We start from the raw sequence: 12,749 nt of genomic DNA, 5'->3' as shown, positions 1-12,749 counted from the left end.
TATCTGTTTATACACAACATTGTTCCAGAAAGGGTTTAAGGTGGCTTAAAAGACTCCATAAAATACACCAAGGAATTAGTAATGGAAGGACCAAGAATGAAGCGTATGCAAAATGCTTATATAATCCTAGTCGTTTACTCTGGGTGGACCACAAATTTGGCTCTAAGTTTTTAGCAGGCAGTCAGAAAAGGAAACTTAGTTATATCATTTACAGTGTTCATAAAGCAAAAGCAAACCAGTTACCCAAGCGAAGCACTGTTATGTCTAATATTAAGACCAGAAAGAAATTTCTCTTGAGAGGCTTCATAAAGAGGTCAGTGTATGATGTAATTAATAATCAGTGTCCTCAGTAGCAACCTAATGGGAGACACAAAGATGAATTTCACAGGGCTCTTTCTTCAATACAGGCAGATGGCATCACATCAACTTGAAAATCAGGAAAAGCAATTTTATCATGAGTTTGGGGGTTGATGGGGGGAACACAATATGATATGGTCAAGGTACTCAGCTCCTTGCTCTACTCAACAAAACCAAAGATACATTTTAGAACAACAGAGTTGAATCCAGTACCCAGAATGACTCCGGAGAAGTCCTGAAACCCTTAAAATTCTACGCAACATTTTCTGAATAGGTGCGTTTAGTTTTCTTGCCAGAGAAAACATTGTTTATCAGATACACTGTACTCAGCGTACCCAGGTGATACACGTAAATTAGGAACCATTTCTTTAGACAATCTAGAGAATTAGACTACAAATTATTCATGCTATTCAGATACTTACGTTTTCTTCTTACAGCCTAGCTTATTTTTCCTCTGCAAAAAGAACCTTTTTTGTTTCCATGTGGTGCCACGGCTTGGGTGAAGGTTTCAGGGTGGTTAAAAAGTTGCCTCCTTGGGCTTCCCTGGTGGTGCAGTGGTTGAGGGTCCGCTGCCAATGCAGGGGACACGGGTTCGTGCCCCGGTCCGGGAAGATCCCACATGCCCATGCCGCGGAGCGGCTGGGCCTGTGAGCCATGGCTGCTGAGCCTGTGCGTCCGGAGCCTGTGCTCCGCAACGGGAGACGCCACAGCAGTGAGAGGCCCGCGTACCGCAAAAAAAAAAAAAAAAAAAAAAGTTGCTTCCTGGCTGGAGGAAGGGGCTCGGGCAGACCAGAGGCCGCCGGGCTCTGGAGGCTCGTAGTCGCGCTGACAGGACAGCCTTTCGAAAAGATACTCGCCCAGTTCGGCCTGGGGGCCCGGCCAGACTGCGCAGGTCTGTCAGGTGCACGCCCATCTGCTTGAGGAGCTTCTTGATGAGCTCCTCCTGCCGGAAGCGGGTCTCCAGGAACTCGCAGAGCTGGGCGCCTGCGCTCGCAGAAGCCGGGGCCTGCAGGTCCAAGAGCGTCCGGTCCAGGCTTCTCTCCAGGGCCGCGGCGGCCTCCGTGGCGCCCACGCTGGCGCCCCACTCCTCCGGGGACGGCTCCTGCCCGTCCTGGAGCGGGGCGCGGCCGCCCCACTGCTTCCGCATCTTCAGGAGAGAAGCTGGGCGCCCTTGCGCTTCTCCACAGCCAACTCCCGGAAGAAGCGGCCCACGCCCCACGCCTTCGAAGTAGAAGCTCAGAGAGAGGTAAGTGGACGAGGCCCGAGGTGCAGGTTGGTCAGGGGTGTGACGTTGGCCTCCACCTCGGTGGAAGAATTCTGCTGGATGGGGGGCTCACGGTGAGTCAGCAGTTATGGAGGACTTCCCCGTAAAGTGTGTTGTGAGGATGGACCCGGAAGCAGGGACCTGGGTCTTCTCTCCAGCAACTTCCTAAACACTTTTATTACTTCCAATAATTTGTCTGTAGAGTCTGGGATTTTATAATATCATCTGTGAATAATGACATTCTCGTTTCTTTGTATAGTTCTTAGGCTTCTTTTCATTTTCTGCCGGCACTGATTAGGATTTTTAGTACGAAGGTGAATAAAAGTACAGATACTAGACATTCTTCCTAATTTTAAAGGGCATGTTTGTAAAGTTTCTGTTAACAGTGATGATACTGAAACCGTGGGTTAAACCCATTTCACCTGTCGTCACTAATCAAGGTGTTTTAAGATTTGCCCGACTTCCAAGCTGCACTTAGCCTAATAAGGTGTTTGCCCAAGTTGTTTTCCAGCTGATATAGTTTGAGCTGAGCTGGGTAAGTCTAGATAGGACCACCCACCTTTCAGCTGGGCATTCCAGAGTGTCTGCTTGGTGACCTTTTGACATCAAAGGGCTAAAACCTCTACCCTCAGAACATGCAGAGGCCTGTAGCCTAGTTACATGTGCTCAGGATGTCAGTTACCACACCTTTTTCCAATCACCTTTCCCCACACTCCCCATGCCTTGGACAGCCCTGCTTTATTCTTTTTTTAAAAATTTTTAAAATTTTATTTATTTTTTTATACAGCAGGTTCTTATTAGTTTTCCATTTTATACACATCAGTGTATACATGTCAGTCCCAATCGCCCAATTCAGCCCACCACCATCTCCACCCCCCTGCCACTTTCCCCCCTTGGTGTCTATACATTTGTTCTCTACATCTGTGTCTCAACTTCTGCCCTGCAAACCGGTTCATGTGTACCATTTTTCTAGGTTCCACATATATGCATTAATATACGATATTTGTTTTTCTCTTTCTGATTTACTTCACTCTGTATGACAGTCTCTAGATCCATCCACGTCTCAACAAATGACCCAGTTCCGTTCCTTTTTATGGCTGAGTAATATTCCATTGTATATATGTACCACATCTTCTTTATCCATTTGTCTGTTGATGGGCATTTAGGTTGCTTCCACGACCTGGCTACTATAAATAGTGCTGCAGTGAACATTGGGGTGCATGTGTCTTTTTGAATTATCGTTTCCTCTGGGTATATGTGCAGTAGTGGGATTGCTGGATCATATGGTAATTCAATTTTTAGTTTTTTAAGGAACGTTCATATTGTTCCCCATAGTGGCTGTATCAATTTACATTCCCACCAACAGTGCAAGAGGGTTCCCTTTTCTCCACACGCTCTCCAGCATTTGTTGTTTGTAGATTTTCTGATGATGCCCATTCTAACTGGTGTGAGGGGGATACCTCATTGTAGTTTTTTGGGGTTTTTTTGTTTGTTTGTTTGTTTGTTTTTGTGGTACGTGGGCCTCTCACTGCTGTGGCCTCTCCCATTGCAGAGCACAGGCTTTGGACGCACAGGCTTAGTGGCCATGGCTCACGGGCCCAGCTGCTCCGCGGCCTGTGGGATCCTCCCGGACCGGGGCACGAACCCATGTCCCCTGCATCGGCAGGCGGACTCTCAACCACTGTGCCACCAGGGAAGCCCCTCACTGTAGTTTTCATTTGCATTTCTCTTAATAGCGATGTTGAGCAGCTTTTCATGTGCTTCTCGGCCATCTGTATGTCTTCTTTGGAGAAATGTCTATTTCAGTCTTCTGCCCATTTTCTGATTGGGTTGTTTGTTTTCTTAATATTGAGCTGCATGAGCTGTTTATATATTTTGGAGATTAATCCTTTGTTGATTTATTTGCAAATATTTACTCCCATTCTGAGGGTTGTCTTTTCATGTTGTTTATGGTTTCCTTTGCTGTGCAAAAGCTTTGAAGTTTCATTAGGTCCCATTTGTTTATTTTTGTTTTTATTTCCATTACTCTAGGAGGTGGATCAAAAAAGATCTTGCTGTGATTTATGTCAAAGAGTGTTCTTCCTATGTTTTCCTCTAAGAGTTTTATAGTGTCTGGTCTTAGATTTAGGTCTCTAATCCATTTTGAGTTTATTTTTGTGTATGGTGTTAGGGAGTGTTCTAATTTCATTCTTTTACATGTAGCTGTCCAGTTTTCCCAGCACCACTCATTGAAGAGACTGTCTTTTCTCCATTGTATATCCTTGCTGCCTTTGTCGTAGATTAGTTGACCATAGGTGCGTGGGTTTATCTCTGGGCTTGCTATCTTGTTCCATTGATCTATGTTTCTGTTTTTCTTCCAGTACCATATTGTCTTGATTACTGTAGGTGTGTAGCATAGTCTGAAGTCAGGGAGTCTGATTCCTCCAGCTCCGTTTTTTTTCCCTCAAGACTGCTTTGGCTATTCAGCATCTTTTGTGTCTCCATACAAATTTTAAGATTTTTTTGTTATAGTTCTGTGAAAAATGCCATTGTTAATTTGATAGGGATTGCACTGAATTCAATTGCATTGAATCTGTAGATAGTCATTTTCACAATATTGATTCTTCCAGTCTAAGAACATGGTATATCTCTCCATCTGTTTGTATCATCTTTAATTTCTTTCATCAGTGTCTTATAGTTTTCTGCATACAGGTCTTTTGTCTCCCTAGGTAGGTTTATTCCTAGGTATTTTATTCTTTTTGTTGCAGTGGTAAATGGGAGTGTTTCCTTAATTTCTCTGTCAGATTTTTCATCATTAGTGTGTAGGAATGCAAGAGATTTCTCTGCATTAATTTTGTATCCAGCTACTTAACCAAATTCATTGATTAGCTCTAGTAGTTTTCTGGTTACCCATTTTATTTTATTAATATTTCATTTTTTCACTTGGGCTGGTTCCAGTGAAGTAAGCTTCATTCTTGACTCTACCATAACTTTGTCTAACAGAAGAATAATATTTGCCAATATAAACATCAATATAATGTAAAATATTTTACTTTCATACATAATATTCAACTATTAATCATTTATTAAAAACAATTCACAAATCACACCAGGTAAAAGGTGGCAAAATTTCTACATGAGGTATATTAACTGACATTGTCTAATGATATCTGCTTTCAAAGAAGGCCATGATGATTATGTAGCTATAAGCATGTTTACAGAAACTTAAGTTAACCCTCAGGCAATAGGAAAATAGAAATGTAGTTATAAGACATTAAAAATTATAGTAAAACAGCAAGTTTTCCTTAGGAAAGGCTCTGATTTGTTGAGATGACTGATAGAGCTACTTATGAGGCAGCATGGTGTTCTTCTCCATGAATTAACTCAACAAGTCCTGCCCTACACTGTCAGATCATAGTGAATATATAAGCAGCAGGAAGCTTAAGAGTGTATGCAGTAATAAAATGTATTCGTTCACCTACAGCATTCATTGAAACCCTTGACATAGGTGTAACTGTAAGTTTAAGAAAGTGATGAATTGATGGTTCAAACTGCTTAGCCTTGTCTTCATAGATTAAATAATAGCCTTTGTACACTCCCATCCTTTCTGAGTTTTAATACACCTTCCAGAAAAATATCAGTTCATCAGTGACCTTGAATAAATGCCAATCTCAGTTATGCACTGAGGAGAAAAAATTAATGTTTACAAATAGCAGTACTTTTTGAAAAATTGTTATTTATTTATTTTTTGCTGTACACGGGCCTCTCACTGTTGTGGCCTCTCCCGTTGTGGAGCATAGGCTCCGGACGCACAGGCTCAGTGGCCATGGCTCACGGGCCTAGTCACTCCGCGGCATGTGGGATCTTCCTGGACCGGGGCACGAACCCATGTCCCCCACATCGGCAGGCAGACTCCCAACCACTGCGCCCCCAGGGAAGCCCCAAAAATAATATTTTAAGAGTATAAAAACATTTTAAAATGTGTTTTCATCTCCTGTCAGATGAGAAACAAAAAAAATGCTTGTATTTCTATTTAAATTTCAATATTGGCAGACATAAAAAGGTGTCACATACCAATAGAGAAATAGAAAATATTTTAAGGTAAGCTGGCTAACACTTATTAAATCATTCTGTGACTGAGAGAATAGGTAGAAAAATATTCCCCAAATATAAGGTGCATTCATTGAGTAGAAAAAGATAGACAGCACTCTTGTTATTTATTGTAATGACACTTAAATTAATAAAGAAATGGATTTTATTGAACACTGCATTGTAGGAAAAGAGGCAGATATCGAGTCCATATTATATAACAATACTGTCCTTCAAGATTTCCAGAAAAGAGCAAGGTTTGATTTTTACCTTATTCCTCATACACCTTCTTTTCCATTTATGTATGTATGTATGTATGTATGTATTTACGGTACGCGGGCCTCTCACTGTTGTGGCCTCTCCCGTTGCGGAGCATGGCTCCGGGTGCGCAGACTCAGCGGCCATGGCTCACGGGCCTAGCCGCTCCGCGGCATGTGGGATCTTCCCGGACTGGGGCACGAACCCATGTCCCCTGCATCGGCAGGTGGACTCTCAACCACTGCACCACCAGGGAAGCCCTCCCTTTATTGATTTACCTTTAATGAAAATCCCAAGACATATTTAGGATTAAAATCTAGTCAGATAATTTACTCAGTATGAACAGGAATCAAATATGTTGCAAGAATATGTGTCAGACACACATGTTTTTCACTCTCCACTATAAAGCTCTCTTCTGAAGTATATGGAATTAAATATATTGAGTAAGCATATTCTAATTGAGTTTAGAAACTGTACTGCAGGTGTCATATATATGGGTGTAAGAAACAGTAAAATGCATGAGAAAATATAAACCTAAGTTTTTCAAACTGATGAATAATATCAAAAAATGGTAGAATAAATATAGGCATATTCCAGATTTATCTATTATAGTGAAAAATTATATTTGACAAATTTATGAAATATATCCTTTGCCTATGCAGACTGTATGTGGACTACCTGAGAGATGTTATATAAGAAGGAAGTTTCCAAAACCTAGGTAAGCCAGAGTCAGGTTTAGTCCACATAGCTCCTGAGGACAAAGGGAAAATGAAACTCTCTGTTGAACTGTAAGTGTTATGTGGGAGCACAGATAAAAGAGAGGTAAGGATGTGTCTAGAAAGGAAATCTGTAAATGGAGAAAAGAGAGTCCTATAAAACACTAGAGAAAAATAATGATTATCACCAGACTGACCTATGACTGAGGAGTCTAAATAGCAGTGTGGATCATTTTGGCAAAAAAATTAAAACTCCTTGATTAAGCACATAGTCTTTCAAAATATATATTTATTAATGGTTAGAAATGTAAGAAAATATCAGGCAAGAAAATGGGTGAAGGTAGGGACCTTCAGATACAATGAGAGCACTATGACCCGCTTTTTCCACTAAGAACACTTGGCAAATATGGTAAACGTGAGCTTAGTTTTTCACACAATCACTAGGAATAGGGAAGAGAAGACTAGTATAATCGTTCAAGATTTTCTGTTTTCCTTTGACATTCATAGTTTTACTATAATATGTCTAAATGAGGATATCTTTGTGTTTATCCTTCTTGGAGTTTGTTAGTGTTCCTGGATGTATACATTAATGCTTTCTATCAAATTTGAAAGGTGTTGGCAATTATTACTTTAAGTATATTTTCTGTTCTTCTTTCCTTTTCTTTGGATACTCTCACTATGTGAAGCAAAATTATATGAACTCTGATGAAAAAAATAGTATGACTCAGATCTGCAAATAATGTCTATGTTTGGTTTCTAATAGACAAATTCATTCAAAGCTTTGACTTGCTGAGACATAACTTCAGAGTTTCCAGGTCATATAGTATATGATTCCAACACTGATTCAGATTGATACCTAATGCACTAATATTGTTATATTTTTAATATGAGTAATTTATTTTCAAAAACAGTGTTTGAAATATGTCACCATTATGTTAGTTGTATGTACAAATATTGCATTAATATTATAGTAATAATTATAGGTTATATTAAATAGTATATAATTGTGTCTCTTATCTTAATTCTCTTATTAATTTCTTCCTACTTTTTATGTAGTTCTGAGTAGCTTTTTTAAGCTGGAAGTCAAAATATGGGAAACAATCTTGTCTGGAGATTCATGCAGCAACGCAGTTTTGAGAATGTGTGGAATATAACTCTAGTACATTTTTTACTTCCTAATAAATTATTTTTAGATTTCTTCTATTCAGTAAAATTTAATATATCATATTCTGTGTTGAGTTTAAGAGTATTCAGGTTTAGGGGACATTGCTGTTCCTTAAGCAGCTAACAGTGAAAGCCAGAATAATGAAATCAAATTATAATTTACTAAGTAGTATAACAAAGATACTCTTTCAAATTAATCAGTATATCTTCAGTCAGCTTTGATTTTCATACATTCTGTTGGCTGTAGTAGATCGGGGATTCTTTACCTTGACACTACTGACATTGTACAGTGAGTAGTTATTTATTTTGGAGGCATGTTTTGTGCATTTTAGGATGTTTAGTAGCATCCCTGGCCTCTGTCAACTAGGTACTAGTAGTACGCCCTTCCCAGTTTTTTTTTTTTTTTTTTGCGGTATGCGGGCCTCTCACTGCTGTGGCCTCTCCCGCTGCGGAGCACAGGCTCCGGACGCGCAGGCTCAGCGGCCATGGCTCACGGGCCCAGCCGCCCCGCGGCACGTGGGATCCTCCCGGACCAGGGCACGAACCCGTGTCCCCTGCATCGGCAGGCGGACTCTCAACCACTGTGCCACCAGGGAAGCCCCTGTTTTTTTGTTTTTTAAAGAAGATGTTGGGGGTAGGAGTTTTAGTAATTTATTTATTTATTTTTGCTGTGTTGGGTCTTCGTTTCTGTGCGAGGGCTTTCTCTAGGGCAAATGGGGGCCACTCTTCATCGCGGTGCGCGGGCCTCTCACTATCGCGGCCTCTCTTGTTGCGAAGCACAGGCTCCAGACACGCAGGCTCAGTAGTTGTGGCTCACGGGCCTAGTTGCTCCGCAGCATGTGGGATCTTCCCAGACCAGGGCTCGAACCCGTGTCCCCTGCATTAGCAAGCAGATTCTCAACCACTGTGCCACCAGGGAAGCCCCCCTTCCCAGTTTTGATAACCAAAATTGCCTCCAGACATTGCCAAATGTCTCCTGGGCGATAAAATCATATCCTATTGAGAATTACTGCTGTTGATGATACTGTGGATAAGACTAATTAGATCTCTGGGCTGCATCTAGTGGGAGACACAAATAATAAGTAAAGATGAATAAACTGGCTCAATACTGATTGTACTGAATGGTTTGAAGGTACTATATGTGACGATGGGTAAGTAATGAGGGATGCCAAATTCCAATAATATGTTTAGGGAGTACTTCTTGAGAAGGTGGCTCTTGAACTGAGATTTGAAGAATAAAAAGGAGTTATCTATGTGAAGAGATTAACAAAGTGTCAGTATCTTTTAGCCTAAAGGATGCCTAAATCTGCCTGGGAAATCCAGACAAATCTTTGCTTAGAAGGCTTTATATTTAAAGTAGAAGTATAAAGAATTTGTCAGAGAATTGAAAGAAATTTTCTTTCCTTACTCTCCCATGGAATGGAAATCAAATATTCTAAGAAGTGAAAGGAAAAGAAGATGGTGTCAAAAACTGTGAAGAGTCTAGGGTTTTACCCTATTACAAGCTAACAAGTTAGCCTGCCACAGTTTCATGAATGCTGGCAGAAGTTTTGAGACTCCTGAGTCTCAGACAAAGGGCAGATTATTACTTACATTTTACATTATTACTTAGCATTTTCTTGTGCTAGTTTCCAGAACCTCCATTCTCATAGGGTGATGTAACAAGGACAAGGTACCAGGGACTGAAGTGTGTTACATAACAGGGGAGGGACCAAAGCTTAAGAAACCCAAATCTTTTATAATGGCTCTAAACGTGTCTGCCCTAGATTTGTCCAAGTAGAAACACTGTTTTTGTAATACTGGACTATAAACCAACCTTCCTTAAGCAAGTTGCTTCACAAATATCAGTTAAAAGATATTATAGTATGGGACAAAAAGGCAGTTAGTGTCTCTAGTTGCAAGAAATGAGAGACTTAGGGCAAATTGTGTTAGAACATATGGGAACAGTGTTATGGACTGAATTGTGTCCTCCAAAAATTCATGTTAAAATCCTAACCCCCAATATGACTGCATTTGAAGTTAAGGCATTTAAAAGAGTAATTAAGGTTGAATAAGGTCATAGAGGTGGACCCTAACCCATTATGACTGGTGTCCTTATAAGAAAAGGGAGAGACACCAAGGATGTACTTGCACAGAGAAAAGGCCATGTGGGAACACAGCGAGTAGGTGGCCATCTGCAAGCCAAGGAGAGAAGCCTCAGGAGCAACCATGCCTGCCAAAGACTTGGTCTTGGACTCTCGGGCTCCGGAATTGTGAAAACATTTACGTTGTTGAATCCACCCAGTTTGTGATATTTTGTTATGGTAGCCCTAGCAGAGTAATACAAAGAGTAAGCACATTTGGAACCTGAAATGTAGGTTATTTATTATGTAAAGAATGAGTCTTTAGGGAGAAAGAGAAAAGCATAATCTTCATCAGTACATGGGAGGATTTATGTGTCAAAATTTTTGAAGAGTCTGAGGTTTTGCCTACTTAACAAGCTAACAAGTTAGCAGGTCACAGTTTAGTATGTGCTGATAGAATATATGAGATTCTGACTGGGTAAGAGAAGAATAGTTTATTAGTCACAGCAACAGCAATAGCCAGATTATCAGCATTTTTGTCCTGGTTCCCTGAGCCCTATTTCCTGGAGGACGCGATGACCCATGAACATGCAGTGGTTGAAATTACAGGAAAGAAAATCTGAGCTCAGGGAATCTGAAGTTTTTTTAATGGCCAGAAGTATGGTGCCATTTTGCACTAGAGGAAGACTGTGTCTTCTAAGGATGTAAGCCCACTTGGCTTTTGCGCCGGATAAGAAACAATCTCTGTCGTCCTAAGCTGTTTGCTATATAAACGTCTTTTAAAAGATAGTCCAAAACAAGGGGAGTCAATACCTCCCTTGCAAGATGTATAAAAACAGGAGAGAACAATGAGAAATTACTTTCGAACATTAAAAAGAAAGCAGAGAAGGAAAAACCAGCATATTTTTTTGTGAGAAATGTCTGGCATATTTTTGTTGTTGTTGTTGTTAAGTGTCTTTTAAAAGGTAGAATGGATGGTTGCTTCTGAAGTACAGTTTAAGAAGAAACAAGATGATGGGTCCTACTGCAAAATATTTCTCGCTTTATGCATGGCTAATACCCAAAATGCTACCAGTGCATTTTAGCCTTTGTGAAAAATACTGCACCACCCATAAAGTCTTTTTCTTTTTTTTGGAAAACAAATAGTCCTGGGAACAAGAAGACATTGTAACTAACCTTTCGGTGTGAAGTAAATTTGGCTCAGTGATTTCCCTCCTAACAAGAGAAATAGGAGTACTGGATAGTAGTAGGAGATCCTATAAGGTGGGAAGATATAAGAAGAAAATGCAGGTGTTAAAGACACTCTTTATTTATTTATTTATTGCCACTGCCACACAGCATGTGGGATCTTAGTTCCCGACAAGGGATCAAACCTGTGCCCCCTGCAGTTGAAGCGTGGAGTCTTTACCACTGGACCGCCAGGGAAGTCCCAAAGACACTTTAAACAATATTTATCTTAGAACTGTCCGTCTTGTTCATATGTTGCAATAATTTTCTATGTTTAGAATTATACCATAGTACACTGGCTTGTGTACTCTATTAAACATGTGTGTTAATGGTTTTTATAATGCCTGCTAATTTTCCAAAACTCCATTTTTAAATAGATTTTACATTTAAAACAAAAATTAATAGTGTTCATCTTTGTGGATAATTAAATTTCTGCATCTATTAATGAGTGCAATATTAAAATGACTCCATAAAATTCTGAGTCAAGGCTTAAAAATTAATCAACATAGTCAATATACTAAGGTATTTCTGTATGCAAAACTGAAATTCTACTCTTATTAAAATATATTTAATAGTTTTACTATGCTTATGTTATACTATATTTTTATTATGTATATGTACATAATAAAAATATACATATACATAATGCTTGTAATATGTATAGTTATAGCCTGAAAGAGACTTTTCCATTTCATATGTACCTGAATAACTACAAGTTATTATAGTGTCAAATATGTGGTACAAACTATAAATTCCCAAACTATGTAGAGGCAGGGCAATGCACTGTAAAGAAATTGAACTGAAAAAGATTCCTTTAAAGAAAGAGCGACTCCATAATGGATACAAAGAATTTGGATAGACAGGGACAATGAAGGTGTAGCAAACTGGAAATAAATCGTGGCATAAATGATTAAAGACAGGAAGTTACTATGGACTGAATTGTGGCTCCCCACCTCCCGAACATTTGTATGTTGAAATTCTAACCTCCAATGTGACTGTAGTTGGAGATAGGAGATAATTTAGGTTAAATGAAGGCACAAGGTTGGGCCCTAATCCGATAGAGCTGATATCCTTGTGAAGAGGGGAAGAGACACTAGGGCTCTCTCACTTCTCTGAAAGCAAAGGCCAGTGTGAAGATGTCTGTCTGCAAGCCAGGAAGAGAGGCTTCATCAGGAACCAGTCCTTCTGGTACCTTCATTTTAGGCTTCCAGACTCAAAAACTGTGAGAAAATAAGCTTCTGTTGTTTGAGCCACCTAGTCTGTGGTATTTTGTTATGGCAGCTTGAGCTGACTAACAGATATGTAAGGGATCTTTCAAGATAGTTGATATGCAGTCTAGGTAAGATAGAAGCTTGGTACAAATGGCCTTTTGTTACAGGAGATAAGGTCTATATAGTTTGTAAATAAACAAATGAATAAATGAGTGAATATGCACATGACTAAGTGAATCTATGAGAGAATGAAATCAAAGCAAGTCCATGACAGACGTTGACGGCCTTGAAAGGAGACTGAAAAATTATTTTTTGGTAGCAGGAAGCAACTACAAATGTTTGCTTAGTGGTGAGACACAATGAACACCATGTAGGAGGATTAATGTGTAAGCCGTTTATGTTTTTTCACTCAGTAGGAGAG

General features: G+C 39.8%; 1 pseudogene; it reads right to left on the bottom strand.

Annotated features, from left to right (window-relative positions):
• Positions 1-382: 382 nt before the first annotated feature.
• On the bottom strand, positions 383-12,315 carry LOC111165210 (ferritin light chain pseudogene; annotated as a pseudogene).
• Positions 12,316-12,749: the final 434 nt, after the last annotated feature.

The sequence above is a fragment of the Delphinapterus leucas genome, chromosome 17 (assembly GCF_059928025.1).
Source record: "Delphinapterus leucas isolate spDelLeu-1000000601 "Yukka" chromosome 17, BTC_Dleu_Yukka2, whole genome shotgun sequence".
Classification (NCBI taxonomy): Eukaryota; Metazoa; Chordata; class Mammalia; order Artiodactyla; family Monodontidae; genus Delphinapterus; species Delphinapterus leucas.
The sequence above is the reverse complement of the archived record's forward strand: the minus strand, read 5'-3'. Positions and strand labels throughout refer to the sequence as shown.